The sequence below is a fragment of the Rhinopithecus bieti genome, unplaced genomic scaffold (genome assembly GCF_001698545.2).
Source record: "Rhinopithecus bieti isolate Rb0 unplaced genomic scaffold, ASM169854v2 scaffold_110, whole genome shotgun sequence".
NCBI classification, from domain to species: Eukaryota; Metazoa; Chordata; class Mammalia; order Primates; family Cercopithecidae; genus Rhinopithecus; species Rhinopithecus bieti.
The window spans coordinates 4652512-4674020 of NW_016803311.1; the positions used below are offsets into that span (position 1 = coordinate 4652512).

The window sequence follows — 21509 nt, forward strand, 5'->3', positions numbered from 1 at the left end:
AGATTCAAGGTAAAAGGCTTTCAAAAAGGCAAAGCTGAACAATAGTGTTCAATGCCCAAGATAGAAACAGCAAAATTTGCTATATATATGGCAATTAGGAGGTTCATTCATCTACTCTTTCATCTTGATTCATTTAATGAGCTGGCATTTTTTACTATGTACCAGGCAGGCATTTAGTTCAGCATTTTGCTAGGGAAGGATTGGGGTGACAATATTATTATACAAGACAGATGTGCTAATGCACTCAAAGATTTTGCAGTCTAGTAAAAACAGTATAAAATAATGAGTAGTGAAAAAATATAAACAAAAATGAGTAGTGAAATGCATTAATGACAATATTTGTTTTATTTCTAAAACTTATGGAAGAATACATGTAGTAAGAAAAAGTATGAAACAATAGAGTTCTGAAGGGATAGAGAGGTCAGGTACAACAGATAGGAAGATAAATGATATTTTCTTTCGGGAGGCAACTTTTAAGCTGGGTTTTTGAAGCATGGAAAGAGCCAGCCACGTGAAGATCAGGTGATAGGGCATTCTGAGATGAGGGAAAAATTAGTGCAAAGGCCCTAGGAATGTGCTCGGTGAGTTGGGTAGGAGCATTATAGACTAGGGAGCAGGTGATGGGAGAGGAGGTCAGGAGCAGGTTGGGACTCCACCACGTAGAGATATATATGTCAGGTTAAGAAATGTGAATTTTATTCCAAGTGCAAGAGGACCTGGGAGTAAAGTTCAGTTTTTATAATATTTTAAACATGATCTTAGACTATCCTGAAAAAAGCTTATAGAGGGTGCAAGTTTGGAACTGAGGAGTCTGGTTAGAAAATGGTGCTGTTGTCTAGGTGAGATGGTAGTAGATTGGACCAAGGTCTTCATGGGGAAGGATAGCAATGAATAGATTTGAGCTCTATTTTGTAACAGAGTTAACAAGATGAATAAATGATGACTGAGGGCAGGATTGAGTTCAAACAATTTGCCAGATTTTTGAAAGCACATTTTCAACTGCTCAATTTATAAAGCATTAAAAAGTAACCAGGAGGCAGAGTGTATGCCTGGCCTGGGCAAGAGTTTCAAAATAGAGACCAAGGAAACACAATGGAGGCCATGGAGATGGCTGAAGAAGAGGTGAAACTGCTGCTTGTAAGAAACAAGCTAACCAACTGCATGTGGTGGTGGAGGGTCATCATCATGAATGGTTGAATGGATACATACCTCCCTGCACATCTACCCAGCCAATTCCAACATAAAATAAATACTGTAATGGTCTTTCTTCAACCTCACACATGAATATTTGAGGGACACTGGAAAACACTGTATTGCCACTTAGTACCATTATACAAATCTATGGTTTAAGACATCTATTTGACCCCATCTCTGCTCAGGAGTGTTTTTCTTGATCAGCTCCCTCTCTCATTTTCTTCAGACTATTCCAAAAACTCTCCTATTTTCTTAATCTCCCTACTCAACTTTCTTTGCTCTTGCTGTTGAAGATCCACACCTAAGGCCTTCAGGTCTAATGCTGGTAAATTTCTCACCTCACTAATTATAAAATTATCTGTAGCAGACACATTATCTCATCCTTCCCTATAGTCTCAGAGGCTAATATATTCTTTCTCTTGTTCGAAGTAGCATCTCAATTTTGTCCTTAACTCTTCCGCCTCCTATTCTCTTTCAGATATTTTCCAACTGTCATCTCCTCTCCCTTCTATCTTTAAAGGCCAGTCTCTGCCTGCCTTTCTCATCAATGGTAACAACCTCTTCCCGTAAGTCAATTAATTGTCTCAATACTCACCTACAAATTTTGAGAGGCATCTGTACTCACTTCATCCACAGCCTGCTGCACTTTTTTTCCTGCTCATAACCACAGCTAGTCTTCATACAATCAATAGGGGTTCCCAAATGTCAAATGTAATGTAGTAGTTTGTAGCCTTTATTCTATATTTTCTCTTTATTTGTTGCAAATGCTTGACTCCACAGACCATCTCCCTGCAATTTGAAACTATTGCAGTCTTTGTATTCTATGCCACATTATCAAATTTTTCAGGTTCTCTTTAGGCACCTCACTTTTAGTATGTCCATCAAATGTTGATGCTCCCAACCTTAAATCATGTTTCTTTTTAAATTTTACGTATTATCTTTGGGTTACTTTGTGTAATCTCAGAGATACGCTAATTAACTTCCAACTCATATATAATCTACTCCCTTCAGGTTTACAATTTCAATGGGTCTTACTGTCTTAATATACATTAATTTCATATTCATTGTATCTGAACATAACATCTTGTATAATAAACCTGATGTCTCCTATATATGGATACTATGTCAACTGATGGTCTTTCCAGTGATATTAGAGAGCGACTCTTGATTTCTTCCCTTTTCACTCACAGCATGCAGGAATTTCTACTACTTATGTCTTGGCATTGTCGCCTTCCTCCCATCCCCATGACCACAAGTCTAGGTCAGGCCTTTACTATCTCCAGCTAGAGGAAGAGCGTCCTATGATTCTTATGTCTAGTCTTTCTCACTTTCTTCCTTTGCCTGGATGGTCTATTTCATCCCCAGCCTTCCCCAGCACCCAGAGCATACCTAATCCGTGACTTACACATCAGAGCTTTTCCTTTTTTTCCCCCCAGGCTTACATTTTAATGGGGAAACAAGATAATAAATGAAGAAATAAACAAAGGAACAAATGAACTAGAAAAAAATAGCTAGTGGTAAGTGATATCACAGAATTACATCAGAACAGGGGAGGGGGTGGTAGAATTAGTTAGGGCCTAAACAATGGCTTTACTTTTGATGCTGAAGGATGATCTTTTCTTTTTAAATTATACTTTAAGTTCTAGGGTACATGTGCACAACATGCAGGTTTGATACATAGGTATACATATGCCATGTTGGTTTGCTGCACCCATCAACTCATCATCTACATTAGGTATTTCTCCTAATGCTGTTCCTCCCCCAGCCCCCCACCCCATGACAGGCCCCGGTGTGTGATGTTCCCCACCCTGTGTCCAAGTGATCTCATTGTTCAATTCCCACCTGAGCGAGAACATGCGGTGTTTGGTTTCCTGTCCTTGTAATAGTTTGCTGAGAATGGTGGTTTCTAGCTTCATCCATGTCCCTTCAAAGGACATGAACTCATCCTTTTTTATGGCTGCAGTATATTCCATGGTGTATATGTGCCACATTTCCTTAATCCAGTCTATCATTGGTGGACATTCAGGTTGATTCCAATTCTTTGCTGTTGTGAATAGTGCCACAATAAACATAAATGTGCATGTGTCTTTTTAGTAGCATAGATTTATAATCCTTTTGGGTATATACCAGTAATGGGATGGCTGGGTCAAATGTAATTCCTAGTTTCTAGATCCTGAGGAATTGCCACACTGTCTTCCACAATGCTTGAACTAATTTCACTCCACCACAGTGTAAAAGCAGTTCTATTTCTCCACATCCTCCTAGCATCTGTTGTTTCGTGACTTTTAATGATTGCCATTCTAACTGGTGTGAGATAGTGTCTCCATTGTGGTTTTGATTTGCATTTCCTGATGACTAGTGATGATGACATTTTATTCATGGTGTAACTGTTGGCTGCATAGAATGTATTCTTTTGAGAAGTGTCGTTCATATCTTTGCCCACTTTTTGATGGGTTTGTTGTTTTTTCTTGTAAATTTGTTTGAGTTCTTTGTAGATTCTGGATATTAGCCCTTTGCCAATGGTAGATTGCAAAAATTTTTCCCATTCTCTAGGGTTGCCGTGATCACTCTGATGGTAGTTGCTTTGCTGTTTCAGCAAGTTCTTTAGTTTAATTAGATCCCATTTGGCTATTTTGGCCGTTGCTTTTGGTGTTTTAGACATGAAGTCCTTGCCCATGCCTATGTCCTGAATGGTATTGCCTAGGTTTTCTTCTAGGGATTTTATGGTTTTAGGTCTGACATTTAAGTCCGTTAATCCATCTTGAATTAACTTTTTGTAGAAGTGTAGGAAGGGATCCATTTTGGCTTTCTACATTATGGCTAGCAGTTTTCCCAGTACCATTTATTAAATAGGAATCCTTTCCCCATCTCTTGTTTTTGCAGGTTTGTCAAGATCAGTGGTTGTAGTTGTGTGGTGTTATTTCTGAGGCTTCCTGTTCTGTTTCCATTGGTCTATATCTCTGTTTTGGTACCAGTACCATGCTGTTTGTTACTGCAGCCTTTGTAGTTATAGTTTGAAGCAGGTAGCATGGTACCTCCAGTTTTGTTCTTTTTGCTTAGGATTTGTCTTGGCAATGTGGCTCTTTTTTGGTTCATATGAACTTTGAAGTGTTTTTTTCCCAATTCTGTGAAGAAAGTCACTGGTAACATGATGGGGAGTGGCATTGTAATCTATAAATTACTTTGGGCATTATGGCCATTTCATGATATTGATTCTCCTATCCATGAGCATGGAATGTTCCTTCCATTTGTTGAATCCTCTTTTATTTCATTGAGCAGTGTTTGTAGTTTTCCCTTGAAGAGTGTTCTTCACACCCCCTTGTAAGTTGATTCCCAAGGTATTTTATTCTCTTGAAGCAATTGTGAATGGGAGTTCACTTATGATTTGGCTCTCCGTTTGTCTGTTATTGGTGTATAGAACTTTTTTTGCACATTGATTTTGTCTCCTGAGACTTTGCTAAAGTTGCTTATCAGTTTAAGGAGATTTTGGGCTGAGATGGTGGGGTTTTCTAAATATACAATCATGTCATCTGCAAACAGGGGCAATTTGACTTCCTCTTTTCCCAATTGAATACCTTTATTTCTTTCTCTTGCCTGGTTGTCCTGGCCAGAACTTTCAACACTATGTTGAATAGGAGGGGTGAGAGAGGGCATCCTTGTCTTGTGCTGGTTTTCAGTATTTTTTTGCCCATTCAGTATTATTATATTGGCTGTGGGTTTGTCATAAATAGCTCTTATTATTTTCAGATACGTTCCATCAATACCTAGTTTATTGAGAGTTTTTAGCATGAAGGCTGTTGAATTTTGTCGAAGGTCTTTTCTGCACCTATTGAGATAATCATATGGTTTTTGTCATTGGTTCTGTTTAACACATCAGAGCTTTTAAGGCTCCCTGTGGTTTGACCCAGGCCTCTGATTGTAACTTCGTATTTTGCAACTCTCTCCCTTATTCTCTATGCTGCCACAATCTCAGCTGCCTGTGTTCCTCACACAGGGTACTCCACCATTGTTGCTTATGGTTTTTCCACTGTTTAAGAAACTACTTCCTACTCTTTGTATAGGTCAGAGTTCTAACATAATCTCCAAGACAATTTTTCATACTTTCCTATAATATTCCAGATTTGTTGGTGCCTCTTCTCTGTATTTCCCACAAAAAAATTCTACCTTCTGAAAAATCATATTTCATTATTCGCCATATGATAAATATGTAATACACACATTACACACACACTTGCACATACACATTTCCCCCATTAGAGTGAAAGGACCTTGAGAATCGGAGTTGCACATTTTCCCTAGAAATTTGCACAATGCCTAGGACATGCAAGAGACTCAAAAATGTTAATTCAATAGACACACCAATAAATTAATGTATATTTATGGTTGCCAGGGCTCTGGGAAAATAATCTGTCAAAATACCGACAAAACAAAATATTTTCTATGTACTAACTGATCTTTGTCCTTTCATAATTAGAGGCTTTTCTTTTTAGCTTATACTCTTATTTCATGCTAAGAGCCTCATGGGTGCCATAGGTACTTAAGGTCAGAAGGAAGAGAAGCTGGGGAAAGGAGGTGCCCACCTGGAAGGCTGTGGCTCTTTGGAGATGTGTGCCAGTCCTAAAAGCAACGGCACTGGAGGAAGAAAATATTTGTTAAATCCCAGTGTTTGTGAAAGTGTGATAGGTAATGCATGTTTTCACTGGGTGAATTGACAGGACTTCAAGACCCCAATCATACCTCCTCCTAGACGATTGTCTTCCTATCTATTTTATCTAGGCAGCAAGTTTCAAGACTATTATTTGTTTCTTTTTGATTGTTAGCTGTTGCACATTAAATTTTAAACATCCCAAAAGGAATGCAATGCCCTACTTCTCTCTCACTGCTTCTAGGGCTTTCCATAGAGGTGTGGATTCAATGACAGGTCAATAAAAAGATGTCTCACAGACAAGTGGAGACTGACTGACTGACTGACTGACTGTAGGATCAGATTGTGCAAGTTTGCAGGAGAGGGATAAGTGGGCCTGAGAGTAAGAAGCATATAGCAGAGCTGAGTACCTGCACATAAGAAATATATGCATACGTATCTGGGATGAAAAAGAGATCCTCAGTCTAAAAACGTTTAGTCTTAAGTGTCTACACAAATCAATAAAATATGTTTAGCCTGTGCTAACTAATGTTTTCACAGAGACTCTAGTGTTCTCTCTCTTTCTGAGTCCCCAACCCTACTATCAATGGCACTAATGTCATGTATTCTGTCTATTAAATTTAGAAAAGAGTTGTTCTGTTTACCTGCATGAAAAATTCATTGCTCCCTGTACTGTAAGTGGGTTTGTGTTTAATATAGGTATATCTTACTTGTCAAATCGCTTTTGGGGTTAAGAAATTTTTTTAATTCCCTGCTTTTATTTATTATCTTATTACATTTTTAACTGTTGATGTTTATTTTTTATTTGACATTCAATGAATTTTCTCTGGGTCTGCCTTTTTAGTACTGGCTGATGTTTTATAACATATTGATTCCCAATATTTTAAACTGACCCACTGTTGATATGAGGATCACACTGGGAAGTAAGATGTTTACATCTCGCTATGAATAGCAGATAAATGAAATAATAAAGGTTGTCAAAAGCTGAGAAATAAAGTAAGCCAGGTTCTTGTTTGCTGTCAAGAATATATGCTAGGGAGCTTAGAACCAGCTAACTTCATAATGCACAGAGTGCAGTGGTTCTGGGCAGAAGGCTACTCTTTCAAACATTTGAAGTATCGAAGAAAAATTTTACAAAAAGTAGTATTCAAAATGAATGTTTTAGATTTGTCCATCATGAAGTACTTTATTGAGAATAAAATCCTTATGATATCAGACTCTAGAGACAGACTGTTTCAGTTCATATCCTCTCTCTGCTCCTTCCTAGTTCTGTGGCCTGACCTTGAACAAGTCATTTACGCTGCCAGTGCCTTGAGTTCCTCAGATATTAAATGCAAATAATAATAATGCATCTATGATTGTTACGGGGAGCAATAGAGATAATGCATGCAGGCATTTAGAACATTGTCCCATGCGTAATAAGTGTGTAATAAATGCTAGCTATTGTTTCTATTATAATTAGTTACAAAGGAATTGCCTATACACAATTCTGTAAGTAGAGGCATATATATTTAGCCTTATTTCTGTATTTTTATTTTGAAACAAGCAACACATTTAACTCATAGAATATCATTAATTGTCTACTTTCTCTGATTCAAGAAATGACTTATCTATTTCGTCAATTTTTCCAGGCAAAGTAGAGTTCCCTCATTTGTTCTCTCAAAGGACTGAGCTCATACTATTTCATGGCACTTACTGCATTATATCCCAACTTGTCTGTCCTCATATCTATTCCTCCAAGTAGAATGTTGATCTTTTAAATGCAAGGGCAATATTTTATTCTTATTTTCACCTCCAGGACTGAGGAAAGGGCTTAGCAAAGAGTGCTTGAAATGAAATGGAATCTAGTATTTTGCCTAATTGGACTTACATTTTTCCTGACCTCTGTACGTATAATGAAGTATCATTTTTCAAGTTCTGTATGCACACAGAAGCCAAGTTTTTAAAATTCTGGTTTAATAGGACAACAAAGTTGGAAATTAAAAATTGGTTTGCATAGGTGTGTTCTGTAACTCCTTTAAAGTACACACTGATTGCAATTCCAATCCTGGCCTGGACTGTGTAAACTTTTAACAAACATTTTGTATTCTAATTTCACAGAGAATCTATTTTTATGCCCTTCAAAATAGTTCTGAAATACAGGTTTTAAAAAAGAACAAATAATTGACTGTGACTTTTACTACTCTAAACCTATATGCCAAGAAATACTTTTGCTCCTAAGTATTCTACTAATTTAAATATCATACGATACACACTGACTTGGATAGTGGTCAGTGAGAAATCTGCTTGGAGTGCAAGTCATTCCCAAGGCATCAAAGTTGGTAAGTGAGAGAACCAGATCAAGCAAGTGATCTCACTACCACAGATACTAATAAACAGTTTCAGCCAGAGACCACCCTATGCCACGATGAACCAAAAGAACTGTGAATTTGAACATAATTTCATACAAGAATTGACTGATGTTGACCTTAAGAAATTATTACTTGTGTACAATGTGCATTAGTTCCTATGACATTAGCTTAAAGCTCAAATATTCTGTTTCTATTTTTGGTGCTGAGCATGCTCCTATGTGGAAGGAAGAAAACATCCGTTATAGCTCTCCCTAAATTATTTCTTGGAGTTAGTTTTTGGCAAAGGCATATGTTAAAACTTATCTTACTTCAAAAGTGAAATGTTCCAACCAGCAGATATAGAATTTATCTGCATATCTGTGATGACCAGTTTTAAAGAGACTCATCGTCAACAAGAGGCAAGATATTCTACTTGTGTTTAGTAGCAGTTAATAAGCCCTAAAATAATAATAACTAATAGTAATTTTAAAACCTTTGGAGGTAATATAGGAAATCCATATATGTGTGTGTGTGTGTGTGTGTGTGTGTGTGTGTGTGTGTATATATATATATATATACATAAAATAAAAATACATCAATACTGATTGTGCCTAGCTGAAGAATATATAGAAGTACATAATGTGTACATATTATATACATTGAGGTTGATAGCTAGTTAAATTCACGCTTGGCTTTATTCAGTGTTTGGTTGCCAGCTGCTTGTCTTTTGTACATTGTGATTAATTTCATTGTCACTAGATTTGATGTTTCTGAAAGAGTCTTTTTCTGAACCTAGTCAGGAACCAGAAAGGGAATTAGGAATCCAAGTGGTTGGAGCAGTCTCTATTGTAGTCTGATCTACTCACTCAAATTCTGTGGTCAGATAAAGACCATGAAAGAAGAATAAAAATAATGACAGTATTTTTTTGCTTTTCAAATGAAACTCCTTATAATAGTGCTGCAGTTTTTTGAAATATTTTATTTGTTCTGCATTAACATATATTTCTAAGCTCTTAAACTTTTGAGAAAACGAATTAAAAGGGATATGCTTTCTTGATTGATATGTGAGAAACCCCATAGAATGTGTAATACAAAAAGCTACATAGGCAAAATGTTTTATAAGCATGTTTAAAAGGGGAATCTATCAAGCCATTTCTATATGCTCCTGATTGCTGGCTTGTGTGCTGTGAAGAACAAAACTTCAACTCAAAATGCAAATCATACAGGAATCGTAAAAAGGCTCAACCCAACCCTGCTATCACAGTAATTAAGATTTTCAAAGTAAAATTATTTTCTTCCTTTTCTCTTCTCTCTCTCTCTCTTTTTAAAGAAGGCAATTTAATGAGCTTAACAATTTTGGGATGTTTTTAGTAAGGATGTTGCAGGTAAAATTTATGCCACATTTGTCAAAAAAAAAAAAATCCCTTTTGGTACGTATTAAGTCCCTCCCTTAATTAAGCCTTCTGGGGTTTCAATGTGTTGATCTCATTTTAAACCAAGCTCAGCACAATTAGACACACTGAGGAGATGGGAGATAAGTGCTGTATATAAAAACATTTCAGACACAAATATTTCATCCTGCAAGGCCCCGATTTGCTCTTTCCATTTTTAAAAATCTGGGCTCAATAAAGAAAAAAATTGATTATTTTCAGCTTGTCATACATCTCATTTGGAGTTGGTCAGACCTCCCCATTCACAATTACAACTAGTTAATCTTATCATAGGAAAATTCAATTACATTTATCAAGGTTATTCCATAGATTCAAGCTATTGCTTTAAAAAATGGATTTTAGTGTTAGGAATGTTAGCATTGTGTGTTCCCTCAATTTTAAAATAAAAATAAAAAATAAATAATTAAATCTTGCCTTTACATCTATATTATTAATGTAGAGTTGTAATAAAGTAATATTTGACAGCTTTGTAAAAAGGATTATTAATACATAGATTATGGAAGTTTAGGAGGGAGGCTCATAACTGTTAATAGACTTCAATTCTCAGCCTACACTGACATTTTAAAAAATCTAGTTTCAAATTTGATAACAGATTACCAGCTAGGCTGGAAGCCAACCACCTGATTAAGGCAATTTAAATGCTTGCAAAGTGGTGAGATTAAAATCAAATAAGTGCCGATTTTTTTTCCTGCTTCACTTATCTTTCCCTGGATTCGTTCCTTAACTACCAGGTGGTGGAGGACTCTGGGTAATTTTCCTCTGCGCCAATTACCCCAGGATGGTTTTTAGGGTGAAGCAGAATAATTACTGCACTATCAATCCAAAATGGGCTGCTTAATGTGTTTAAGAGAGATTTTGAGCCTTAGCAGGGAGGCTGCCTGAAGCGTGCTCTGCTCGCGGTGCCAAAGCCCACTCGGCCTACTCGGATAGTTAACCGTTCAGTGAGAAGGCAGCACACACCCAAGGTGAAAGAAAACAAGCAAAACTCCTGGGAAGCTGTGGGAAAGTTAATGAGCTGCTTCCAACGTGTGGCAGGCTGCAGTCGCAGGTGGCTGACAAAGCTAGGCAGGTTAAGAAAATAATATTTATCATCCAGCTGCCAGGACTGTCTTTATCAAAACTCTTTCTAAAATCCATACAAGAGGAAGAAAAACGGGCTTGAAAAAAATTTTTTGAAGAGAAACAAAAACAAAAAGCCCCAAGCAGCTGGGATTCAAATGCCCTATTCTTGCTGATGGGTTAGAAAGAAAGCGGGAGATAGCGATTGAATCTGACAGCAATTTTCAACATTTTCCTGCAAACAAAATGGAAAAGAAAAAACAACTAAATCAGATTATTTATTTAAAAATTAAAATTAAGCTGCAACTTTGAAATGACACCACTAAATTCTATTTTGTAGCAACCTCAAATTAAGTAACGTGTTCCATCTGTTGAGCCTGCTCTGAATTTCCTTAATTATCATTATTTGAATGTAAATTTTGAGTTTTAGCCAGTTTGTCCAAAGAAGTGCAATGCTAATTTAAAATAAAAATAAAGAAACCATTATCCGTAAGGGGATTGCTGCTGTTTCCTCCATTTAGTTATTTCTTTATATCGTATTTAAATGATCTGTGCCTTCCTTGTGTTCAGTGTGGTAAGGGTTGCTTTTTTTAATTATTTAATCAAAGACTGATTTATGATTTAGCTTAACAGATGGTTTGTGATAATGTGAGTCAAAGTGTTTTATTTCAGAGAAATTCAGCATTTGAAATTTGTGTTTTATGCGTGCGTGTGTGCATGCACACACATGTGTGTGAAAGCGTTTCTGTTTTTGTGGATCTGCGTTCTATCTGTGTACGTATCTGAAAGAGCTTCTGAGTGCTAACCCCAGTAGGCTAGTATTCCATATGAAACTGATTCATCAATGCAATCATTCCTGGCTCCTTACCTTGGTAATCAGTTTCATCTGCAAAGGGGAAAAAAAGATAAATGAGAATCAAGGGAAAGACATGCTGTCCTGTGTTCTAACTACACATGTTAAACTACATGTTGGAAAGAATATCATGAACTTCATATTGGTTAGAAATGAACTCCTATCCATTCTGACAGATGCTCTGGTTTATACAGAAAAGTATTTTGTAAGGCTCACACACAATCCATTTAAGATTATCACATTAAACCATATTTACTTCAGAGGTCTGTAATAATTACATATGCACTTGAAAATCCCCAGGACTTTGGCTGCTGTGTCACAGATTTATACTCAAACATTTTCATTTGATGTGCAAAGTGAGAAGTACTCTTTAGTGGCAAGACAATTATCTGATTCTACTAATAAATGACTGCACTAGTAGTCATTTTTAATTGAACAATTATAGGATATTGCACTGTCAGTTGATTATAGAAGTCATTTCATAAATGTCAAAAATCTCTTTAAATGAATTATGAAGCTCCAAAATAACTCCGGCAATCAGCCAGCAATAACACAATAATCTGTTTACCCTGTTGTCAGCTGAACTCTTACCATTTCGTCGAGGGGAACAGGCTAAGAGGAAAAGTGGAGCACAGTGTGGGGAGCCCCTTTTTGAGGATTATGCTTAGCTCCAGCTCAAGCAACCACCTAAGTTTTGATTAGCACAGATTTTGAGTGTTCTCAAGAGCCTGGCTATGTATAAACTGTATTACAAAATCAAAGTCATCCTGTAAAGACAAACATTACAGACGTGTATGTGTCTGCCATATGTGAAACATTTCAACATAAGTTGATCCATGAGCCCTGTGTTAGAAACTATGGGACTGAACCAATGTTTACCAGGATTGTGCCCTTCCATTCACTGGCCCTGGTTCACTCACCACCTAAGTCCTTTCTAATTATACTCGAGTGGGATCTTCTAAATATTTCTTTAGCATCCATCAAATTTTATTTTAAAAACATACCCAGGAGAGATGTCATTCTTTATGTCACATAACAGAATGCTGCCCTGCTGTTTTTAATTTCTCATACTTTGCTTCTGGCATGGAATAAGTGTGGACGCATGTCTGGATATACTAATATTATATTTTCAACTGGTAAAAGTGAAACCAGAAATAAATTTTCACTTAAAGAGAAGCTGCACTGATAACAGAATCAAAGTTTCTAAGGTTGAGTGTGTGATTTATTATAAAAATAAATATTTATATAACATGGCATATATATATCCTTAAAAATATGTTCTAACTTTGAAAATCAAATTTGATTTAATACATAATTTTGGTATGCCATCTTTTATATTGATTGCTTTCCACTTAATAGCACTCTTCAGTATATTAGCTGTGCATTTATTTTCCACCATCTTCCAATAATGTGAGTTACAAGCAAAATGTCAATGTTTGTTTCCAGATAAAGATACCATTTATAAATTTCTTTGTGAAATAAAACTTTGTAAAGTGAGAATTAAAATCATGATGTGCTATTTTATCAGTCTGGAATTACTTAGTTCAAGCTCTTTTGAATGGAATCCACTCACTGATTTTCCCTTAGAACCATCTGAGCAATCATAATTTTGCTGTCCCTCCCTTCATATATACGGAAGACACCGGATAATGCCTCATTTGTTGTTTTCCCATTGTACATTTTTCAGCGGACAGATTTCTTGGTTCCTAAAATGTTCTCTTGAGTTGCCTTCCTCAGCAGTTCTTTTATGGAGTGTATATTCCCAAATCTCTAAAGGAGATCAAAGGATCTACCAAAAAGTAAATTGTAATAGATTAAGAAAACACTAAGAACAGAGAAAGAAAATTACTTAAAACCTGTAAAACTTGCCTATAATACTTGTGCATAGGATTAGACGACATTCTTATTTCCATCCAGACAAGAAAAGTAGCTGTCGTCATACAATCCTTCCATCATGGTTACTGCTGGCAGTGTAAGCAGAGAAAACTCAAAGGAGCAAAGAAAAATCTTGATAAAGCCTGTGTGGTGTCATGAGAGAGCTGAAGGAAGAAGAAAAGACAAAAATCACAATGTGTGGGTGTATGAGAGTTTGAATTGACTCAGAACTGGCTGAATGGCTTTGCTGGTGACTGGGGTGATGACCTTAGATGACATGTTACTCACCTGACCCGTCCCTACATTTTCATCTTGTGTTACATAAAATGACTACTACCTCAGAAAATTTTTTTGAAATGGGTTCCTTGTTTCCTTGCATAGTTCTGGCAAGGTTTACACAAACTTAGATGAAAAACATAATGCCCAAAATACATTCCTGTTTACCCATAATAAAAGAGGGATATTCTTTTAACTGTTATGATTCCACATTATTTTCTCTACTTTCAAAGAAATGAAATAAATTAATATAGGATTTTATTGACTCTAAAACTTTGAGACACACTTATGTATCACTAAGAAGAAAAAAAAATGCTCCCATCAACTATAACTAACATTCCAAATAAAAGATACTAGAATCGGAAAAAATATAATCCTTAGCTTCCCTGAAACAAGGCAGCATAAAAATACCATATAAACTTAATGACATAAAAAGCATCGTAGCTTTCAGGAATGCATTGAAGTCCACATTATCACCAGAAAATAAATTGTAAAGCTTTATATATATAATACCCTGTGGCCTTTTATATATATGTGTGTGTATAAATATATATGTATATACATACATACACACTCATAAGTAATACTTTACAAGAAAAATACAATTAAGTATTATCTAAATTATGCTTCTGATCTCAAATTATAAATTATATTTTTCCTTATGCCATCAGATGCCTTAACATTAAGAACACACACAAATGTATGCATATACACTTATATATGCATGTGTATACAATACAAATATATATGTATATATGCAAATATATATACCTTGTCACAGATTTTTGAAGGTAAACTTTAATGGGATAAACCAAGAGTTAGTACTTAGTTTAATACATCCTTACTGATAAGTTGAATAAATAAAAATATAAAATGATTGGCACATAATAACTTACCAATTAGGAGACAAAATTGAAAAATTTGAATAACTAATCTAAATACTATTTGTCTGCTTTTCTCCTTCACAAGACCTCTTTCTTCTTCTTCTTCTTTTTTTTTTTTTTGGTATTTGCTCCCTCCATTCCCATCCCCTCTCCATATAGTAATCTCCAAAAGGGGCCAAATTCATGCTTATTTCTATCAATATTATATTTCTAAATATGCCAATGAAGGAAACATTTGAAAGCATGGAAGGCAACAAGGCACAATTTGTAAATGAACATAATCACATAAAGTATTTCCTTATAGTTTGAGCATTCAAGTATCAGTTGTTGATTCAGGAAACATCAGACTGGTGCAATCAAATGGTTATTATCTAACCCTTTCCCTAATCTCTTAAGGGCTGAAGAAAATGCATATATAGAAAAAGTTATTAAGAAAAAATAGCTAGGGCCGGGCGCGGTGGCTCAAGCCTGTAATCCCAGCACTCTGGGAGGCCGAGACGGGCGGATCACGAGGTCAGGAGATCGAGACCATCCTGGCTAACATGCTGAAACCCCGTCTCTACTAAAAAATACAAAAAACTAGCCGGGCGAGGTGGCAGGCGCCTGTAGTTCCAGCTACTCGGAGGCTGAGGCAGGAGAATGGCGTAAACCCGGGAGGCAGAGCTTGCAGTGAGCTGAGAACCAGCCACTGCACTCCAGCCCAGGTGACAGAGTGAGACTCCGTCTCAAAAAAAAAAAAAAAGAAAAGAAAAAATAGCTATGGGATTTTAAAGTATTTGTTAGGAACTAAAATGCAATGAATTGTGTATTAAAGCAATGTTTGGAGAGCCTTCTGCTTTACTTTAAAACTTGACTATAAAACATTTCTCCCTAAAAAATCCTTATTCGATATATATAATAAAACTGAAAGAATTAATAGGAGGACTGGACTGGTTGCTTTTCATTTTTGAATGTTAGAGCACAAGCGTATCATAGGCTGTCTTTCTAATGGCATTTTTTTTTTTTTTTTTTAAGCAGCTATGATAAAAACAAAAAGAACACATTGATACATTTCAGATAACTGGAAATGACTAGACTTGGCCTTGCTTTACCTTCCTTCTTCACTTTTTTCTGACCTTCTTCCCAGTTTGTCTGCGCCCTTCCCTTCACCCCCTACCATGCTCAGCCTTTCTATTTTGGGATGCTGTCATATTCATCTTGCCTGGTAGTACCTCGTATTTCTGACTTATTTTTTTCTTTATGTACCATACTCTCTGTCCTAGATTCTGTGTTTTTAAAGCCTTCATTAAATATCTAAACTCTGCCAGTAAAAAAATCCAAGATAATCTATGAGTGTGAATTAATTAATATATTACTCTTACAACAGCTTAGCATTTTAACAGTGAATTTATTAAGAATATGTGTGGTTTCTCTCAAAAAAAAAAAAAAAAAACTTAATGCTAGTGTTTCAGGAACAGGGACAAACTAGTGGTTGGATAAGTTTGTCCCCAAACTGATTCCTTAATATTCTTATTTCTACTATGAGATCCACTCTAGTATTTCCAACTGTCTCCTGGACATTTTCATGTGCTATCTCCATTGTGCTGTCATTTCAAGTTTAACATATCCCCAAATAAACTCATTCTTCTGCTCCCAAAATCTTTTCTTCCTTTTGTGGAAGGTTAATTTCTTAATTAACAGCACTATTGCTTGCTTTTGTCTGCTGTGTCCCTTACTTACTTTCCTCTTCTGCAGCTGTCACACACTTTGAACTAAATCTTGTAGATTCATTGCAGAATTGTATCTTGAACCTGGCTCCTTCTACTTGCTCCCGTGGACAATGACTTCATTTAGTCAAGTAACTTCTTTTAACAAATTATTGTAATAATCTTAATTTGGCCTGTGACTATTATTTTCTTCACTGTGTGATGTGCTGTTGCCCATAATCTGTCACTACAAATCCTTCTTATAAATGCTAGTTCTGTATATCACCACATTCGAAATTCGGCTTTCTCATTATTTTTTATTATGAGTCTAATCATTCAAGCATGGAGGTAAAAACAAAGCAGAACAAAACGTTCATATCGAGACTTATATTTTCTTTCTAGCCTACCTCTTTGCAAATACCCCAACCAGCCCTTGTGTCAATCTTATAGGATGCTTGCCATTCTCCAAATATGTACAGGTCTTCCTTTCATTCTAGCCTTCATAAGTCTTCTTGATTGCCTAGAATGCATTGCATTTACTGGACTGGCAATTTCTTATCTTGTAAGACTTATTTTAGATGCCATTTCCGCTGCAAAGGTTTTCCTGACTCTACCAGATAGTTGGCATCCCTAACTTAAGTGTTAATAGTATTATATTTTCACTGGAAGTATGTTCCACCACAATCAAGTTCCACTCACCAGTGCAGACACTGAGCTTTCCTTTCTATACCATGGTGACAACTTTGTGGGAATTAATATCTCACTCTATGATTAGGAGTTACAAAAGTCCTGAATCATTGAAACACTGTGGGTATCCACACAGAAAAATTTTGATGGGGCTTAGTTCACTTGAGTCTTAGATTATTATGGGGGACAAGATAAAGAACATGTCCTTTAACTGGAGAAATGATAAGTGACACACAGCCTATTTTGAATGGAAAGCCTTTGCCTATAGCCGTGAGAAGTTCAGCTAAGAGTCTCAATTATGACTGTGGTCATAGACATGGAAGATTTTATTTTTAAAAATGATATTGATCAAGGCTTGGTGATCAACTTATTGTGAGATGAAGGAAAGAGCAAAATCTAGAATGATTCCCAAGTTTCTGTTTTTGCTAAATATAGATACCTAATAAGAGAAAATAAGAGTGGAGCAAGAAAAGAAGGTTTGAAAATCTGGATTTAGCTACTTCCATTACATCGAAATGTGTATGTCCTTTAAATAACATGTTATATTAGCCTGAAAACGTCATCTTAAAATGGAGCTAAGATGTTGAATTTTTTTCTGTATAGTGCCAGATAATAAATATTTTCTTCAACTCTGCCTTGGTAGCAAGTAAGCCACCATAAATGAATAGGCATGGCTTGTACTAATAAATCTTTATTTACAAAAACAAGCTGTAAGTGAAATCCAACTGACCAGCCATTGTTTGCTGGCCCTGATATAGATTATTGAAGTCCTCAATACATAAGAGGATAAATGTCATTAGAGTGGAGGTGATTACTCAAGGAAAACATGTAGAAGAAGATTAGTGTGCTATTGGATCAGTGTGATTGGATCATGAAGGGTAGAGCTCATGGAGAGACCAGGATACAATGGTTTGAAATGCCAGAGATACTGGAAAATAAAAAAATAAGATTTCCATGGAAATAAGGGAGTGAAAATTTTCAAGAATATTCACTATGTTAAATGCAAAAAAAAGAGTTAGTAAATGTGGACAAAATAAACATTTTAAAAGGTCATTGATTTAATTTTGCAGTGAGGTAGCCATTAGTGACCTTAGAGCAAGACTTTTCAATAAAATGTGGAGGCAGATGTCATTATGCAGTGGATTGAGAGGTCAATGAAAATATAGAAGGGAGATCAATGAATGTTTACTAGTCTCTAAAGAAACCTGGCTCAAGTAAAAGTCTGTCAGCCTAGTTCAACCCAAAGCTTACATCTTACTGAATGAAGAAAATTCAACTTTTCATCTAAGGACTGGAATAAAACAAGAATTTCAACTCTTACTACTCTTATTCAGCATAGTACTAGAAGTACTAGTTGGAGCAATTAGGCAACAGAAAGAAATAAAGGGCATCCAAATTGGAAAGGAGTAAGTCAAATTGTCCCTGTTTCCAGATGATATGATTTCATATTTAAAAACCTAAGACTCTATCTAAAAACTGTTAGAACTGATAAATGAATTTATTAAAGTTGCAGGATACAAAATTAACATACAAAAATTAGTAGCATTTCTATACACGAGCAATGAACTTGCTGAAAAAGAAAGTAATCCTATTTACAACAGACACACACACACACACACACAGATAGAGAGAGAGAGAAAAATAAATTTAACCAAAAAGGTAAAAGACCTTGACAAAGAAAACTACAAAACACTGATGAAGAAAATGAAAAGAAAATGAAAAATGAAGACAACCAATGCTAGTGGATTAAAAGAATTAATATTGTTCAGATAACAATATTCACTCTGGGAGGCCGAGACGTGCGGATCATGAGGTCAGGAGATCGAGATCATCTCGACTAACACGGTGAAACCCCGTTTCTACTAAAAATACAAAAAAAATTAGCCGAGTGTGGTGGCGGGCGCCTGTAGTCCCAGCTACTCAGGAGGCTGAGGCAGGAGAATGGCGTGAACCCGGGAGGAGGAGCTAGCAGTGAGCCGAGATTGCGCCATTGCACTCCAGCCTGGGCGACAGAGCGAGACTCCGTCTCAATAAAAAACAAAACAAAACAAAACAAAAAACAATATTACTAAAAGCAATCTACAGATTTGATGTAATTGCTGTCAAAATACCAATGATATTCTTCACAGAAACAGAAGAAAAATCTTAAAACTTGTATGGAACTACAAAAGACCCCAAATAGCCAAAACAATCCTGAGCAAAAATAATAAAGCTGGAATCATCACACTATCAAGCCTCAAAATATACTACAAAACTCTTTTAACCCAAACAGCATGGTACTGGCATAAAAAAGACATACAGATCAAAGGATTAGAACCGAGGATACAGAAATAAATCCATATATTTACAGCCACATGGCTTTTGATAAAGGTACCATGAACCCTCATTGGGGAAAGGACAGTCTCTTCAGTAAATGGTGCTGGGAAATGAACATCCTTATACAGAAGAATGAAACTAGACCCTACCTCACACTTCATACAAAAATTAACTCAAAATGAATCAAATACCTAAATGTAAGATCTAAAAAAATACAATTACTAGAGGAAAATATGGGAAATGTTTCAACACACTGGTCTGAGAAAAAATTTTATGAATAAGACCTCAAAAGCACAGACAACAACAACAACAACAGCAACAAACAAATTGAATTACATCACATTAAACATCTCCTGAACAGCAAAAACAAGAACAAAACAAGTGAGTGAAAAGAATGGGAGAAAATATTTGAAAAGTACTCATCTGAATGGAGATTAATATCCAGAATATACAATGAACGGAAACATCTCAACAGCAAAAAATTATAACATTTAAGTTAAAAATGGGCAAATAATCTGAACAGATATTTCTCAACAGAAGACGTACAAAAGACCAACAAATAAATTATGAAAAATGTTCAACATCACTGATCATCAGGGAAATGCAAATCAAAATTACAATTAAGTATCATCTCACCCCAGTTAGAATGACTATTAACACAAAGACAAAAAATAACATGCTGGCAAAGATGCAGAGGACAGGGAACTCAGACACTGTTGGTGTGAACATAAACTAATACAACCATTCTGGATAACAATTTGGAAGTTCCTCAAAAAACTACAAATGTAATTACCATATGATCCAGCAATCTCACTACTGAGCATTTGTCCACAGAAAAGGAAATCATTATATTAAAGGGACATCTGCACTCCCATATTTATTGCAGCATTACTTACAATAGCCAAGATCAACCTAGGTGTCCAGCAACAGATGAATGGATACAGAAATATGGTATGTACACACCATGGAATACTACTCAGCCATAAAAAGAATAAAATCCTGTTGTTTCTGGTAACATGGATAAAACTGGAGGACATTATGTTAAGTGAAATAAGCCAGGAACAGAAAGTTAAATGCTGCATGTTCTCACTCATATGTGGAAGCTAAAAAAGTTTATCTGATAGAAGTAAGAAGTAGAACAGACGATAACAGAGACTGGAAATGTAGGGGGAAGGGAGGGAGGAATAGGGAGAGATTTGCTAAAACATACAAAATTACAGTTGCATAGGAGGAATAAGTTCTAGTCTGCTAGCACTGTAGGATCACTATAGTTAATAACATGTGGTTTCAAATAACTAGGAGGAGGTTATTGAATGTTCCCAACACACAAAAAAATGATAAATGTTTGACATGATGAAATAGATGTGTTAATTGTCCTGATCTGATCACTATATAAGTATTGAAACATATCTTATGTGCCTCATGAATATCTACAATTATTATCTGTCAATTAAAAATACATTTAAAAGAAACTGAAAAGAAAAAACTTGTATGTTAATACCTGTTGACTTCCTATCTTCACTTATATTTTGTCATTGCCCTGACTCTGTCAGTCATTTTAAGCACACCTAACACTTTTAAAATCTTAAAATCTTTCTCTTTCTATTCTTCCAGAATTGACATAGCTTCTTCCTTCCATGACATCCTTTTCATGATCTGCATAATTTCTGCTTGATTTGTTTCTCTTTTCAATGTATTTTCTCTGGTTAAGTTAGTGAAGATTTATTTGGTTGCCATACCTGATGTGCTGGTCTTTTTAATTTTGGTCGTTAAAAAAGGGCTACACTTACCTAAACGAGTTGGACCATATACAACTAATCAATATAGATGTGAACTTTTATGTAAAAGAATTCCAACATGTATTAGAATTATGTGGAGAAAGATTTAAAATGTTGTAATGATCATGTGAAAATGATTATACATTAATATATAATCTTCAACATATACTTGCAAAATGAATATTCACATCATTTCACCATTGTGCCTTGTCTAAATAGGAATTGAGGTCCAGAGAAGATGTGAATTGGGTATAGCAGTGTAGTACCAACATTTATCTGTGACTATTTTGTAGAAATATTTTATATATAAATATTGTGTGTGTATATATATATGTGTGTGTGTGTGTGTGTGTGTGCAGCTCAGAATATCCTGTGAGTTATGTAATATTAGACTCAAGTTACAATGAAGACACTAAGTTGCAAAAAATGCTCTGAAGAGTGTGACTGAACTTGACTGGAGGAGCACCTCTAGCACT

At 35.7% G+C, this 21509-nt stretch overlaps 1 long non-coding RNA gene across 4 annotated transcripts in view; it reads left to right on the forward strand.

Moving 5' to 3' along the window:
• The window catches only part of LOC108530825 (uncharacterized), a 103038-nt gene that overhangs the window by 78075 nt on the left and 3454 nt on the right, over positions 1-21509 (forward strand). The gene's annotated exons all lie outside the window — the stretch shown is intronic.